The following is a 15,019-nucleotide window of genomic DNA, read 5'->3' on the forward strand; positions in this document are numbered from 1 at the left end:
TCGCGCAGCCTAAGTTTTTTCTTAATTCGCGCCGCTTAAGTCTTTTCCTAAGTCGCGCCGTTAGTCTTTTCTTAGGTCGCGCCGCTTAAGTCTTTTCTTAATTCGCGCCGCTTAAGTCTTTTCTTAAGTTGGGCCGTCAGTCTTTTTTAAGTCGCGCCGTCAGTTTTTTCTTAAGTCGCACCGTCAGTCTTTTCGTAAGTCGCGCCATCAGTTTTTTCTTAAGTCGCGCCGCTTAAGTTTTTTCTTAATTCGCGCCGCTTAAGTCTTTTCCTAAGTCGCGCCGTTAGTCTTTTCTTAAGTTGCGACGTCAGTCTTTTCTTAAGTCGCGCCGCTTAAGTCTTTTCTTAAGTTGCGCCGCTTAAGTCTTTTCTTAAGTTGCGCCGTCGGTCTTTTTTTAAGTCGCGCCGTCAGTTTTTTCTTAAGTCGCGCCGTCAGTCTTTTCGTAAGTCGCGCCGTCAGTCTTTTCTTAAGTCGCGCCGCTTAAGTTTTTTCGCTTAAGTCTTGCCATGCTTTTTTCATTTAAACGCACACTTTTGTTGCCATTTCCATGCATATTTCAAAAAAAATTTATTCCATGTATTTGCCTGCAATAAAACTCCATGGACAACAAACAATTATACTTGAGCCTCCTTATCAGTCTCATTGAAAAAACAAAAAAATTTCTAGTCAATTTTAGCTGAACTAGATTAGTGATAAAACAAAAAACAATCAAGACTGATCGTATCAGGGCAAAACCCTGATTATCAAGACTGCCGTTTAAACCTGTATCGAATAGTTGTTGACACAAAGAACATTGAAAAAACATAAACTTCCGATAAAATCGTGAACAAAGGAAAGAGTTTGAATAAAACTAAGCCTCAAAGGTCTAACAAGACTTCTCGTATCAGGGCAAAGCCAGTCAAAAGCAAAAATGATTTTAAATAATTTTTAAGCAGAAATTGTTATAACTACTATCTTTTGCCTGACTTCTTTTGCTTTTATGTCCAAAATCTCAACCAATATAGTTTCAATTTAAGACGTTCAACAGTTAAAGTTTGCTTCCGATATCTATTTTTGGCACTAGGACCAGAATTGGCTGAACAATTTTTCATTTTGAGGTAAATTAACACCAATGATAAGTGACTTTGTTTAGTACCGATCCCTTGAAAATAAAACTACACAATTGCTTGCTCGGTATTCAAATTACCCAATCAGCAACAAACTTTTCTCAAGAAAATTTAGAAAAGTCGGCAAAATATTTAGAACTGCTTGTTGTAAATGTCATCAAAGCGATTCAATCATGCATCGCATAGCCGAATACAATGATAGCCAAAACTAATACGAGCATCGAAAACCTAAATTCTTCACTCACTGACAAAAAAGGTTTTCAATCGATTTAAGACCCGTTTTGATGAAAAATGCACATTTTAGGAACTGAACTGGAGGTTAAATCGATCTTTCTCTAAAATTTTGGATCGAATTAAGTATCTAACCAATCGATTTAAATCGTTTTGGATGAATTTTCCGACTCAATAAAATCCATCCAAACAGATCAATTTAGGTGCCTAAAAAATTCATTTCAAATGGGCTCAAATCAATTTTTCTTCAAACAACATGCAATCTGAAAAAAAAGTTTGAAATAATTTTTCTCGAGCTTCTATGACAAAAATGGTTCGCAAAAAAAATCACAAGCAAAAATCAGATTTTAAGATGGAAAATATGCAATGAACTCTATAGAAAATCAATATGAAAATGCAATAGAAAATCATCACCGTAAATCAGATTATTGGACAAAATTTTAAAAATTTAAGTAACAAATCAAAAAAACTGTCACATTGAATCAAATTGTGGGCTCAAAAAAACAAGGAAATCAAAAAATGTTATCGATGATTTTGAATGAATTTAGTCTTTTTTATTATGCTAACATACGCTATAGATAAAAAACTAAAAAACGTGGGCAATCAATGGATGCACTACAAACTCGAAATTGATGAATGTCGAATAAAAAAATCGACTTAAATCGATAAAATCGATTTAAAAGTGATCCAAATCAATTTTAACCTTTACTGTTCAATTTTCGTACTGTTTTCATTCTAAAATCAACCTCAATTAAATCTACACAATTTTGTCATATTAAATCAATCCTAATCCATTTTTTTTGTCAATGCGGGTTATTTTGCACGTGAACAAACAAAATTTGACGCCGCAATTGAAAATTGATTTCTTGAGTTGGACGAAGGCTTTTGCGCTGGAAATTTCATTTCACTTTTTGAGGTTTTTTCTTTTTCAAGACCTAGAAAAGAGGTTGAAAGCTTATTTATGCTTTTTGAAACCATCTCTGAAACTAGGCAAATCCAATAAAAATTTTGTATGAACATAAACGCCTCCTTACATATATCGCAAGATATTCTTCCAGTAGGTTTAAAGAAGCATAATTTTTTCTACAACTTTTACAAAAGCTTGACCTGCTTTTTTTGTAAATGCTGTTTTGTAAAATTGGTCAGGAAACTATAGACAAGATAGAGTTTAAAAATCTTTAATTATAACAGTTGCAATATCTGAATTAGCAATTACCAGTTTATAGATGATAATCAACAAATACCAAAATAGTAAATAAATCAACGATTAAAAATTTAAAAATGAGTAAACTTTTATCAAATTTTGGTTGCTGCTGTTGCTGACAGTTGGTTGCTGTACAATTGGCAATAAAAATTTTGTCCAGAAACACACTCAAATTAAAAAAAAAGTGAAAAAAAAATATTATATTTCATTGGATTTTCGTGGTCTAAATTTTTGTGAATTTAATCGATTCCCATGTTAAGTTCAGACAACAAAATTAGACTGAAATTCTAATTAAATCCATTTTTTCTGGCAAAAACAATACATTATAATTCATTTGAACTCCATTATAAAGGATTATATAATAAGTCGATAATCACATTAAAATTAATTTTTTCCGTTTTGTTTTTGTTTCGCGTCGCGCAAAATTTTGCGAGAATTTCTTCATTAATCAAGTGAGTAAATGCAAAAACTCCGTAAAACGATTGTGCGACCTACACCATTTCTTAACCTAAGTTCAAATTGCAAAAAGATTGCGGTAATTCCGGCAAAAAGATTTTCCCCAAATTATGCCTCCTGAACCGGAACCACACCCCCCCTGATCCACCTCCAACTTTACAACCCCCCCCCCAAAAAAAAAAAAATTCTCATCAGTTGGAAAAATTGTTAAAAAGACAAAATTCAGTTATTGAGTAGCGTAAAAAAATTAACAAAATATCAAAGAAAAAAATGAATTGAACAACAATTAACCAATTTAAGTTTAAAACGTACAAAAGATTTTATATGCGTTGTAACTCGCATTTCAAAAAGGTGGAAACAAATTGATTATAATCGAGATTCATTGTCAGTGTCCAGAATAATGAAAAAAATCGATTAAAATGAATTAACATCTATTAATATCAATCGAGTCGTTCCGATGATTATTTTCGGTACCTGATTTTGCGCGAAAAACAAAAAAAAGCAAAAAAAAGCAAGAGGACAAAATATAACCCTCCACCATTTTCAATGATCGAACAAAAAAGAACAATTGCGTTGACTTTAACATGTGGGCATGGTGAAGTTTGTCCACGCATAACTTTCGTCGTCGAGGTCAATGGCCTTGAAGCGACAGTCGACCGAGTTCATTCCATTCTTCTCCATCCTTTGGCAGAGCTGACTCATCTGTCTCAAAAGCGCTTTCAACTGGTTCCAGATCAATTAAACTTGAGACTATTCTTAATGGATTTGAGTTGATGGATTTCTTAATGGATTAGACTCAAAATATCTCAAAATATAAAACAGATAGTATAAAATCATCAATCCAGTGCAATTATCAATAGGATTAATAGGGTTTTAATATGATGAAATGGTGAAAGTTATACATTTATTACGCTTTTACAGCGTCATCTCAATATAATCCAAGTAGATGGACCAAAAAAATGCTCAACAAAACAAAAAAGAAAGATTACAGAGTGTTATTTTCCAAAAAGTGAAAGTTTTTTTTTTCCAAAAAAAAATCTCTCAGTTCACCGATAATTAAGCTAATGAAAGTCTTTTTGCAAAAAGCCAGTAATAGGCCGATTTCTGATGACACGTTTTGAGTAAATTGGATTGTTTTTGTTCGTGATTTTTTTTGCGGTTTACCAAAAATTCACAGCAATTCGAGCTGAGCATACAGCTCTGATTTGAAACCACCAAATAAAACGAAGAAAACGTCTCAACAATAAAACTTTCTCAAGTTGGATGAAATTTAGTTAAACTAGAACTTTTATGTTGCAATTTGTTTGGATAACCTGGAACTAAGAGTAGACGTCTTCTAAACCAATGATTCAAACTAACTTTGAGAAAAAATCATTAAAAAAAATGAACTTTTTAGGTATTGAGAAAAACAAAGGGAATTGGAAGGCACTATGGCGTAATTTTCGATAATTTTTTCGATCTATTTTCGATAATTTTCAGAAAAAGTAAACACTTCTGTTGGGGGTCTGATAAAATTTTCCTTTGTTACAGCTAATTCTACTTATGTACAGATTAAAAAAAGTCGCTTAAAAGTGAATTAATCTCAAAGTTTAAACATTAAAAGTGAAAAAGTATTCTCTCAGTCGGAGAGAAGGAACGTAACAAGGTCATAACTAAGTAACAGTTAAGACGACTAACAAATTGATTATAAAAGTTTGAACAAAATAATGCAATTCACAACATTCCCCTTGGTATGAAAAAAAAATTAAACTAGATTAAAGGTAATTTACCCTTTTCTCCCCCTGAAGAAAGCTGAAGAAATTTTTTTACTACCACGAGATACTACAGTAAGTATTACTACACCGTAAAACAAGTTGTTCTGAAAGATAGCAGTTAAACTAGGTATCAACATAGTAAGGCATATGGTAGGATATATCCGGCGGAATGTACCCAAAAGAAATTTCTTAAAAAGCACTGACTGGTTAATGTTAAATATCACTGAAACTATAATCGAGTTACATTATTAGCTCTGAATAATTAAAATTTAATGCACACTGAATAGCACTATGGATTCCATAACTGGTGGCGAAAAAATAAGAGGTCCCGAGAAATTAGAGTTTGGAAAAAAGTTTTCAGTTTGGTAATTTTTCATCTTCAATAAACTTTTCGAGTTCTGCATTGAAAAGTTCGCTATCCAAGTCATCAACTTCATTATAGCTGTTTACGGCCTCTCTTAATGACTGGTCTGTAGAGGAAAGAGAAAATGAGTCCAATGATGAGGAGTCTGAAGCACTAGCTTGGTTTTCCGCTGAATGGATTGTGTACAATGGGGTTTTCTTATCCGAAGGAATTTGAATGTTGAAATTAGCGATAGAACCCGTTTGTTCATCTTCGTCGAGCGAAATCGGGTTTAGCGCTGATCCAGGTTGGTCGTCTTTGACATCTATTATATCTATGTTCAACCTTTTACCATAAAATTGGGGAGCTCCTATTTTGCGGCTCGAGCGTCTGAGTTTAAATTCATTACCAGAATTAGTGGTTCCCCCGAACATGGTTCCTGGGCAGTTTTATTGTCATCCGAGGAATCTACAGTCTTCTAGATTGGGAAGTCGACCGATTTGTCCGCCTCTGCTTTCTCCCGTGAATCCGGAGGAAGTTCTGAGAGTTGAGTCTCTGGGTTCGATGAGGGGCGTGTGATTGGATGAGGTTCTTCGAGCTCTGTCCTGCGGGAATGATGCTAATCGGGCAATCCAACGGATCCGAGGTTGAAGGTTGATCATCTAAAATCTCAGTTTTTATGTTACCCCGAGTTGTTTGAGGATTTAGAGGGTTCATGTTGACTAAGATTATCCGAAATAATACGCTCTCTAATTACGTCTCTGCAAGGAAAACCGCCCGCGGTTCATTCCCAATCACCACTATCTGACGTGTCCGATGGAATTATCATAGGTTCGTCACCTGCTAAGTAGCCCGCGTTTGATGTCTGGACTTTGTTGCGTGTTGGTCTGCTCTTGGTTGGTTTGGTAGATTGGTTAGACACTCTCGTCCTAGTATTGTTGTAAGAAATGGCCAGCTCCTTCTGTTGTCTAGTCTTTGTACCTGTTTTCCTCATCGGTAGTGGCTTTGATTTGATCATCTTCTTTGAACCTACTACAAAATCAGGGTTAGGTAGTGATGGAAAGGAGATATTTTCTCTGAAAGACCGTGTAGTAGATGATTTTGATTTCGGAAGTGCGATATCAGATTTTCTGATGACTTTTCCGTCGGATAGATGTACCGTCGTTTTTGAAGCGCTTAAATTTTTGTGATTGAGTTCTTTGTATAAAGGATTTCCCTTTATGCTGCCCTTGATTTTCCGAAGTATTTTACCTTTAAAAGGGCTTTGAAGGGGCAAACGAGAAGAAAAAGGTGATGGGTAGTCCGACTGGTACCCTTTCTCCAATGGGGACTGGTTTTTCTTTCGGATTATGCTATCCTTGTATCCGTCCTCGATCCGGTCGTCTGATTTCCAGTCTACGTTCTTTGCGTAAGATGGATTTCCCTTTGTCTAAAAATCCATCGGATAAACTATTAGAGGTCAACGCGGTTAGAAAATGGAATGCCATGAAGGTAGGAATAATCCTGAAGGAACTCGGTTACTGTGTTTGAAGAGGTTGAGGATGTTATCTTAGACGATTGAAATTTCGAGAATCTGTCGATACATAGTAAAAGGTTTTTATTCCTTCCCCAACTGGAATCCAGAGGACCGGCAAAATCGAGATTTAATTCCTCGTTAGGTTCAGATAGTGGTGGTAATTCGTTGAATTGGGAATTAATTATAATAATTTTTATGTTCTTACCGGTTTGTGTACACTGAGAGTAGTTTGTGGAAGTAAATTTGTATGAGGTCACCAAATATACTGTGCGAGGTACTTCATACCGAGTTTCCAGGGTGAGATTCGTTAAGAGTTTTCATGACCGATTTTCATAAAGTGAAGGGAATTACGAGTTTTCCATCCATGTAAAGTAGTCCGTCGAATTCGTGTAGATCTTTGATAAATTGATTTAAATAATGAGAGTTGCCATTAACCTTATCAACTTAATTTTGAAGAACTTTAACGATCGGACTCAACATTCGGTCTTCTTCAGTTAATAGGAAACCCATGTACATTGAATAACGAATTTTAGTCCAAAGGTCGTTCCGGCAGCTTCAACTTTTCACGGTATTTTGTCACTAATTTTTCGTGTTTAGATGAGATTGGAAATTCCACTGTAACTTGAATACTGGAAGTAGAAGAATTAATTACAGTTTGATTATTTGACATATTTACAGTGTTTACAATTTTAAAATCCTGTGGACTAATAATAAAGATAGAATTAAGATTTAAAAAGTATGCAAATCTAGAATTTGATAATGAAATTATCGTGGAATCAATGTTCGAGAAATCCGAAGGAATACATTTGGAATTACAAAGTTCCGTTCTGTAGTGTTTTAGATTGCAAATGGGAAGAGTTGAATTAATGAATTTGAGAACTGAACTGATAACATAATTACGTAATCTTGCGTAACTGGAATTTTCAAAATTTGAACCAATGGAGTTACATATCAATGTTCCGTTATCCGTTGGATTTAAAATCTATAAATTTTCTTGGTTGTAGCAGGTACGAGTTCTTCGTCGTAATGAGATGGGGCAATTGCTTTTCCTTAGGGGGATCTTGAAATTAAATCTGTAAAACCTAAGTCTTTCCCTGCTAAATGTTTTATTGTAAAATTAAACGACAAAAGACAATCAACTCATCTTGTTAAACTACTATGGTATGTTTTGTTTCCATGGTTGGGCGAGAAGGCCAAAAGGAGCGCTTTATGATCGGTAAAAGTTTCAAATTGTGAGCGGTAAGGGCAATTCTTATTTTGGTCTACCGCCCAAACAACTCCCAGAAGTTCCAATTCCTTTGTGAAATAATTAGATTCATGAGGATTTAGAAATCTGATGCAAAAGAAACTGTTTTCCAGTCGTTCCCATGGTTCCCATCGAATCTAGCGCCTTGTCCGTTATGGGAAACGTTTGTTTTTACTCTCGTGTTTCGTTTGACGTCAACATATGTGTTTTTGGTAAGATTGAATATTTCTAATTTTTTCTTCTCAAATGCTTCTGTGCGATCTTCGTTCCATGAAAAAATTGATTTCTTGTTTAATAAAAGTCCTAAGGCACTTCCGAGGGATGCTAAGCTCGGGACGAATTTAATATATTGGTTTGTTGAACCGAAGAATGATCTTAATTCCTTTAAGTTTTTTGGAATTGGGATATCTTTGATGGCCTTGGTTTTGTCAATTAAAAGTGCGATTCCAGATTTAGATATTTTAAAACCAAGCCAAACCTTTTCTTTTTGAAAAAACTTACATTTTGGCCATTTAACTGCGAAATTGTTACTGTATAAAGTCGATAGTATTTTATGTAAAATATTTTTGTGTTCTGTAAACCTTCCTTTGGAAGCGACTAAAATGTCATCGAGGTAGCAATTTGTAAAAGGAGCATTTCCGATTTTTGAGTCCATGACTCTTTGAAATTCGTTCGGCAAATCGCCAAGTCCGTAAAAACCTGTTAAAAATTGGTATGTGCCGGTTAAGTCTCCGCCTACCAAGCTAAAATTGCATTGGCTACTGATAAAATTGCCTAGAGAAAATTTACTGAGTGCGTTTTTTAAGTCTAAGTTGGTAAACCAAATTTCTCAGGCGGAATTTTTTGAGATTTGCGCGGCAACATTGTTGACTAATTCGTGGATATTAGGCATCTGGTATTTGTTCTTGTAAATTTGTTTATTAATGAATTTCGAATGGAGTGCTAGTTTGATCGATTTATCCTTTTTGAAGGCGATAACGATTGGGCTAATAAATCTATCCTCGTTGCAATTTTCTAAGATTTTAGTCGATTTATTTTTGTTTTTACTGACTCAAGTAAATGGAGAGAAACACCTCTGCCTTTTAGTTGTATTGGTTTTAAAGGTTCGTGGAAATGTGTGGCTTCTGTTTGATTTTTTTATTTTTCCAAACCGATGGAATAACTGCCTAAAAATCTTGGATATAATGTCTATTTCTTTTTCTTTGTCGGATGAAGAAATTAGGATAATGGACTTACAAGTTTTCCTGTTTAGGTGATGTGGAAAGTGCTTCTGAAACACTCCGATTCCCACTTTAGGTAAATTATCATTTCCAAGAATATTCCTCTGGTGTCCCTCTGTTAGAAAAAAGTGGCATTCCCTGTGAGACCATCCGTTCGAAAATATAGGTAAAATTAGCTATCTGTGATGTTAATCGCGTTGTCTGTGAATCCACAGTAAAGCTCTTTCGTTGATTGATCCACCGGATAAATTTTCAATTATGGGTCTCGCAACTTAAATTCGTGGAGGGCATTTCGCTTGAGGAAGCTCACAGGACTAGCTGAATCAACTTGGATATTGAGAATTACTTAGCTTTTTTCCTATTCCGATATTAAGTAACTTCATCAGTTCTTTTCCTTGGTTATCGTAGATAGTTGCCACATTTAATACAGATTAATGATCATTATCGCTCTGTGCGGATTCTGACCATGCATTAATTACTCCAAAACATTCTCTGTTTACATGTGTATTATGTACAATTTGGCTATCTACTAAGTTACATTTTTACGACGGGATTTACATGGTCTGGTGAAGTGTCCACAATATATACGAGATGTACTGGTTGTGTCCTTCGCTTGCCAGGATCTTTTTGAAATTGTGACGCCGCATTTCATACAATTGTTGCTCCGTTCAATATTTGAATTTGGTTTTTCTTTTTACGTTAAAATGGTTAAAAGGTTTGGTTGACGAAGATCCGTTGCATTTAAAATTACTTGTCATTTTCATGTGATTTGTTATCCCTTTTTCGTCGCTGAGAGCCACGTTCAGTACTTCTAGAGGTTGGTAGAGTTTCTGTAAGGAGTTTGCGTTGAATATCTGAGTTATTCATATTTTTCAAGAAAACATCACGTATTCATTCATCTTCTCCCGCGGATATGTTACACTTTTTTGCCATTTCGGCGATGGCTCCAAAGAATCGCTCTAACGATTCTCTGTCTCTCTACTTCCTGTTCAAGAGTTTATGTCTTTCGAACGTAACATTTGTTTTTCTCACAATTGCTATTGACAGACTTTCCCAGAATTCTTTGAAGAAAATTTGGAGGATTTTGACTAGCGTAAATTTTTGGCCGAAGATCTTCTTTCCTTCGTTTCCAGGGGCGAGATAAAGTAAGATCGAAGTTTTTTATCGGCTTCTTCATGTCTCATTCCGTTGAATCGTTTAGTTTCTGTCTATATCGAAGCTGCCTCTTCTTCGTCGAACCTCTTTTGTTCGCTGACACTCTTATCCAGACGAGACAATTTTTGAGTGCATTTTCCAATAGTGGAGGTTGTGGATGATATCTTTCTATCAGGTTTAGGAGTTTATGATGTTGATGTTCTCCTTTGCTTTTACTGCCACTTGAACAGGTCGCTCCACTCCTCCCAGGGAATTGGTGGGTCCACAGTATGGCTTTGCCAAAATGAAGGTATAGCTCTCACGTTTGATTCGTTACCGTTTGACTGCGCCATGATAAAATGTTCCTTTGTTACAGCTAATTCTACTTATGTACAGATTTAAAAAAGTCGCTTAAAAGTGAATTAATCTCAAAGTTAAAACATTTAAAGTGAAAGAGCATTATCTCTGTCGGAGAAACTGAACGTAATAAGGTCATAACTAAGTACCAGTTAAGACGACTAACACTTTAACTATAGAAGTATGAATAAAATCATGCAATTCACAACAGGGTCTGCTGTCGTTTCATTCAAAAACCCAATTAGTCTTAAAACAGAATCTTAAAATCAAATCAAAAGTTTGTCTCTTTTAGCAAAAATTTGCCTAAAAATTTTTAATTTGGAGACTAAATTAGATAGTTTTTGATCAGTGTTTGACCTCCGTTAATTTAAAACTCTTTTTTGCTCTTCAGCTTGTTTGATTGCCCTTAAATAGCTTAAAAAAGTCTTAACCTATGATAGATGATTTGGTCTAAGAATTAATTGATCCCTGGTTCGACTCCAGCTTTCTGCGAGGCAGTCTTTGCAAGTGAGGATGCCACTCAACCATGATTGTGTTGATGGAGTGGAGGGCGCCGGAGAAGATCAAGTCGGAAACTACTTCTACTTCCGAACCCTCAATGTCCAATTTCATCAATACTTCTGTAAAAAAAATGGTACGATTATGATAGCAGATGTACTTGTAAGAGAAATTCTTCGATCGCCTTTGAGTATAACTATTATGATTATTTTTTGAAAAAGTTATTAAAAAATTGAGCAAGCAGCAATGCCTTCGCAACAAGTGTAATTTATGATACAAAACGACATTCAGTTTTTTTCAGCCTTAGGCATCAATACATACTAATTTAGAGGGGTATTTTTTTGCTGAAATAATTCAAAAAATTGCCCCAAATTAAGAAGTCTGCCTGAGTTGCAAAACATCTGACAAGATATGGTACTTAAAGCTTACTTATGGTACTTACTTATTTATGGTACTTACTTATATATGGTACTTACTTATGGTACTTTCAGCTAAAGCTTACAAAATTAACTTAATTGTCCTACAAATGGTCGGAAAATTTTCTAATTGTTGATTTTTGAAAATCCGCCCCATCGACAAATTTGTAGATGAGCTGGCTCAAGCAATGTATGGTTTCGTCCGTCTTATAAGACGAACTTGCCATGATAAAGTCCTTTCAGATCTAGCAGTTCGAGACGCTATTTAAACTATCCTTTTTGATATCAAGAATCTTCAGGCTGTCATAATCGTACCTGGTTTCCGAGAGCTCATATAAGCATGATGGCTTATTTTCCGAGTGGCCACTACTTCTCGTATAAATGACGCCAGTCTTATAAGACGAACTTGCTTGTAGTTTTTCGTTTTGTTCTTGGCAATAGTAATCACATCAGGTGGCAAAATACCTCCACCCCATTCCAACGCTCGTTGAGCTTCATCGGTGTAAAAGTGGCCAAATCCTTCTCTGTTCGAAACTGCGCTTTCGGTGAAAAAGTGAGCGAACCATCCACATTTATTGTAACTTTCCTCAATTGATTTCAATCTCTCAGTATGTTTTGAATTCGGCTCAAAACCAACCGCGCAAACTGTTTTGAAATTTTTTATTCCGGATAAATTAGAAGTTGACAGCCGTCTGTCCTCAATTGACCCAAAATTTGAATTGAATAGATCGTGTATTTGTGCATTCGGATATTTTTCAGGCTCGTACAGTTTCCGAACCTGGATCCCGACGTTTGACCCGACGTCTAGGTACACGTGATAGCAGCCATCCAAAAAGTTTGGCATAATAAGCGATTGAGTTTTTAAGTTTTGATAGAGTAAATTGGTCGAATTCTGAAAAATCGTCAAAACAATTAGAATAAGTGTCAAAATGGTTGGGCAGAAAAAACATCGTAACCAGTTTTGCAATTGCATTACTAATAATTCAACATCAACTTCTCAAGGATTTTTGACTTTTAATTTAAGACAAATTAGAAATCAACCCAGAAATTAAGACAAAAAAACCTTGTCATTCAGGTAATTGGAAGAACTTTTTGCGCATGAAAAAAAAGCTGACAACTTACCAAGTTTTGCTAGTAAGGAAAATAAAATAAATGGCTGTTTTGTTAAATATGGCTATTTTTTTAAATGGTCCGTTTTTAATTGTCTCATCACATCCAGATTTGTATATTAACTCGTGTAAAATTCTGGAGAGTCTCAACGTTTAAAGGAATAATTTGGAGATCTATTGGGCGTTGACATATCGTCAAATATGGGAACATGGGAACAAAGATGAACAAGACTGCTCGTGTCAGGGCGAAGCGTCAGTTCTGACTGCCTTTTAAGGTCTATGGAGCAGTAATAACATGAAAAAATTATATGTAATGAAATAAAATGAGTTTTTTTTTAGTTTAGATTTTCTGTGAAAATCCTCCCCCCACATGTCATATGAAGTCCAAAGTGATAAATTTTGCTCCTAGTAACAAATCAATTATGGCACATAAGCTTCTTTCAAGCAATTTGGAACGATTTCCAAGATGAAATAAATCTACGCTTACGCTTTAATAGTGCGAAACATATCGCGCGGTAATTGTCCTTATTTGGCCGAAATTGCAATTTTTAAATTCCCATAATTTCACGAAAAACGATCACAGGTAAAACTTTTTTTCAAATTTAAGCTCAGGACAACAATAATTTTTGAATGATTTTTAAAAGAATTCCGTCAAAAATGGCTAGTTAAAAAATCGAAATTTGTCTGAAGAAAAAAAGCACAAATATTCCGTTATTTTTGTTACGAAAGTCGGAACAAAAACTTAGAAGACCATTTTTCACAAAGATTCGTTGCCTGTGAATCAGCATACTATTCGATGAACTGTAATCGACATAAGTATTTTCTATAACCTTAATGAGCTTCAACTAATTTTATGAGCCTTAACCAGTAGCTGATTTCAGGGCGGGGGACTCGTTTGTATTATTTTGACATATACATTTTTGGCTGGTGATCGTAAATTTTAAGAGTATTTTAGGACATCCATTTAGAGTGATCTCAAAATTTACCTAAAGGCCCCTTTGGCCTCATATCTACCAATTTTGAGGGGGGAGCGCATGCCGAACTACGCGATTTTTTGGTCAAAATTGTCCGAAAGGTTCCTAATCTCTGTGACATGTTTTTTTTTAAATTTGCCTATGGCGCAGAAAGTTTGGTAAAACAGGGTTTTTCTTAGTGATTTTAGAGAGTTGGGAGAGCTTTGAAAATCCCCCCCCCCCAACTAATTTGGTTACTCAAATGTAGCGATAAACTCATATTAGTACAGTGTTGATTGACCAAAAATAGCTAAAATCCGAAATGTTCAATAATGTAGATAACACAACTACACGATGGTCAACATTAGGGGGAGCGGCGGGGGGCGGAAGCCTCTTCCTCAGGGATTCGACCCCTCAGCAACCAAGGGTTCCCCCTTTTGTATTATTTTATAACATCCTTATTAGGCCGACCAAATATGAAGCTTAGGTCTGAAATGGAAATAACTAGATTTTAATTAAACATAAGAAAATAACTTCAGATCTGAAATTTTGATCGGAAATAGATATATCCAGATCTGGATCTGAAATAACCTCAGAAACTAAATTTCAGATCTGGAATTGAGTTCTGAAATTTAGATCCAGAATCGATAATTCCAGATCTGAGCTATTCATCAAAAACCAGAAATCAGATATGAAATTTGGTTCTAAAAACATGTTTATATATCCAGATATGAAACAACTCTCAAAACAAGGTTTCAGATCCAAAATTTAGTTCTGAAAAAGATAAATATGAGTCTAAAATAACCATTCAAAACAAAATTTTCAATCTGAAGCTTAGATCTGAAATAGGTATGTCCAGGCCTCAATTAACCATCAAAAAAAAATTTCAGATCAAAAAATAAGAACCAAAATTAAAACTGAAATCGATATATGCAGATCCGAATTAAATACCGAAAACAAGGGTTTAGATCTGAAATTTGTGTCTGATATAGATTTATCTAGATCTGGAACGAGCATCAAAAATATGGTTTCAAATCTGAGTTTTAGTTGTGAAACAGTAAACCCCGATATGAACTAAAATTAAAAACAAGATTTTAAATCGGAAAGTGATATATCCAGTTCTGAAATAACCATCAGAAAATCAAAAACAAGATTTAAGATCTGAATTAGATCAATCCAGATCCGAAATAAATATCACAAACAAGATGTTAAATCTGAAAATTAGTTCTGAAAAAAATAAATCCAGATAAGAACTAAAAATGAAAACAAGATTTCAGATGGTAAAATCAAAAACAAGATATAAGATCTGAATTAGATATATCCAGATCTGAAATTAACATCAGACACCAATTTTCAGATCTGGATTTAAGTTATGAAATTTAGATCCAAAACCGATATTTCCAGATCCCAGCTATTCGTCAAAAACCAAAAATCAGCCGTGAAAGTTGCGTCTGAAATACATTTTTTAAAATCCAG

This window comes from Symsagittifera roscoffensis, chromosome 9 (assembly GCF_963678635.1).
Source record: "Symsagittifera roscoffensis chromosome 9, txSymRosc1.1, whole genome shotgun sequence".
Classification (NCBI taxonomy): domain Eukaryota; kingdom Metazoa; phylum Xenacoelomorpha; order Acoela; family Convolutidae; genus Symsagittifera; species Symsagittifera roscoffensis.